The 2,535-nt window shown below is 44.3% G+C and overlaps 1 protein-coding gene across 1 annotated transcript in view; it reads left to right on the forward strand.

Moving 5' to 3' along the window:
- CEP152 (centrosomal protein 152kDa) overlaps positions 1-2,535 on the forward strand; it is a 107,267-nt gene that overhangs the window by 92,326 nt on the left and 12,406 nt on the right. The window lies entirely within an intron of this gene.

A 2,535-nucleotide genomic window follows, 5' to 3' on the forward strand; every position in this document is an offset into this window, starting at 1 on the left:
TGATCCTTGTTGACATGTTCACATGTGAACTTTTACTTAACAGGCACTGGTTCTCTTTGGGAGTTAATGTAGACTAATTTGGACCTTATTTTTACTAACCAAATTACTACTGGGCTCAGAAGAGGAAAATTGGAGCTCTGATGAAAAGGTCACATTCCTTTCTTCCTGTTTTGATTGAAGAGACATTGAGTGCCCATTATGTGTCAGGCGGTATTGTCGGCACTGGCGATTATCGCAGTAAATGCATCAGGCAGAATTCCGGTTTAGATGGGGGTATGCAAGACTGTTCTTTTCCTTCAAGAAGCTTCTTATCAAGTGAGGAGGATTGCAGACAAGTTAATCAATAATTGCAGCATTGAGTGCTACTGGCAGTATGTTCGTGTAAACTTGGAAGAAAAGATGTTAATTGACTCTTCCTCCTGTTTAGAGTTAAGGGAGGCTTGACTAAGCCGTGAAAGGCGAAGGTCTTTGCCAGAGAGAACCGCATTCTAGGCAGAGGGCAAAGGCGTGAACAAAGGTGCCTGGGTCTGACCTGGTTGCCTTCCAGTCCATTTTTCACAGTGTTTTCAGGGAAATTATTTAAACGGGCATTTCTGCCATTTTCTATTGCCCTTATAAGAAAGGAAGCTATTGAGCTTATGAGGGTGCACCCTCTTACCTTTCACTCTTCGCTTATATTCTGTGCTCTGTATATTCTTTACATTTGAAATAGTTCAGATTCTTGAACTGGTCAGGAATTTTCTTTTACTCCTGTAAGTACCCTGAGGATAAGGAATGTTTTGTCTTATTCACCCTTGTTGTCATGGTGCCCACTACATACCAGACAATAGTAAATGTCTGAATGAATGAAAGCCTGAATCCATGGACACCATATAATTGCATCATCCATAAAAGACCAGGTGGATAGATTTACTTTGTTTTTTCTACATTCACCTCTTGCTTGCCTGGGCAACCTCAGTCACTTCCTGAGTCTTTCTGCTTCCACTCTTGCCCCTCTCATCTGTTCTCCTTCAGGTAGCTAGAGCAGTGATGGCGAACCTTTTGAGCTCCGCGTGTCAGCATTTTGAAAAACCCTAACTTAACTCTGGTGCCGTGTCACATATAGAAATTTTTTTGATCTTTGCAACCATAGTAAAACAAAGATTTATATTTTTGATATTTATTTTATATATTTAAATGCCATTTAACAAAAATAAACCAAAAAGATGAGTTTGCAAGTCACCTCTGACTCGCGTGTCATAGGTTCGCCATCACTGAGCTAGAGCAACCTTTTACAAAGTAAATTGGGTCACCACGCTCTTAAAGCCCAGTAGGGGCTGGATGTGGTCCTCAGTGAGACATACAAATACTTAATTAAAGAGTCTAAAAAGCCCTTCATGACCGAGCATCTGCTAGTCCGGCTTCCTCTTTCTCTAGCCCACATACTCATTTGTAGAGCCATAGCATGTATTTCATTGTCTCTTTCCTCAGGACCTCTTTGCATTCCCTCCTTTTACCAGAACATCTGTCCTACCATCCTGACCATATTGCCTGGTTAGCTCCTCCGCATCTCTCTCTCAGTGCATGCCTTCCTCAGGGAGGTAATCCCAGCCACCAGACTTGATTAGGTTCTTCTGATAGACGTCCCCCCACCACCTGTGATTTTTATAACAGTCATCATCCTTGGAGTTATTGGACGTTTATATTCTCCAACGGAGTAGAGACTTCATGGTGACAAGGACCAAGTCCTGGACCAGCACTTAGCACAGTGTCTGGCATCAGCACGCACTGTGAACACCGTTGCCTAAGAGAAGCCATCTACATCCTCCTACTGCTTGCTAAGTCTGTTAAAGATCTATATATAGAAAAGCCTAAGCGACCGTTACGACCAAATGACCGAATGACTGGTCGCTATGATGTGCACTGACCACCAGGGGGCAAATGCTCAATGCAGGAACCCCCTGGTGGTCAGTGTGCTCCCATAACCAACAAACCGTAGTCCCTCCCCCTGGCCAGCCAATCTCCTGTGGTCCCTCCCCCCTCAGCCAGCTTCCCGCGGTCCCTCCCCAGGCCAACCAACCTCCTGGGGTCTCTCCCCCAGCTGGCCTGGCCCTGGTGGTCCCCGAATGGGGGTGGGGCCGGCTGGTGAACCTCCCTTGGTCCCTACCCCTTGCCCACCCTGCTGGGCTGGCCAGGCTGAGAGATCCTACCTATGTACGAATTCGTGCACTGGGCCTCTAGTAGATAATAATAAGATAGAAAAAAATGATAGGTGTTCAGAAAAACAATAAAAACAAATGATTAGGGATATTCATTTTTTTAAACAGACTAAAGAAATAGATTGTCTACTGGGATATTGTTGGTATACTTTAGCACCATTCATTGTGATCATAAAATCATTATTCTACATAGTGCTTTTAAAAAATATATATATTTGTATTGATTTCACAGAGGAAGGGAGAGGGAGAGAAAGAAACATCAATGATGAGAGAGAGTCATTGATTGGCTGCTTCCTGCACACCCCCTTCTGGGGATCGAGCCCACAACCCGGCGCGT

Source organism: Myotis davidii, unplaced genomic scaffold (genome assembly GCF_000327345.1).
Source record: "Myotis davidii unplaced genomic scaffold, ASM32734v1 scaffold132, whole genome shotgun sequence".
In the NCBI taxonomy this organism is placed as follows: domain Eukaryota; kingdom Metazoa; phylum Chordata; class Mammalia; order Chiroptera; family Vespertilionidae; genus Myotis; species Myotis davidii.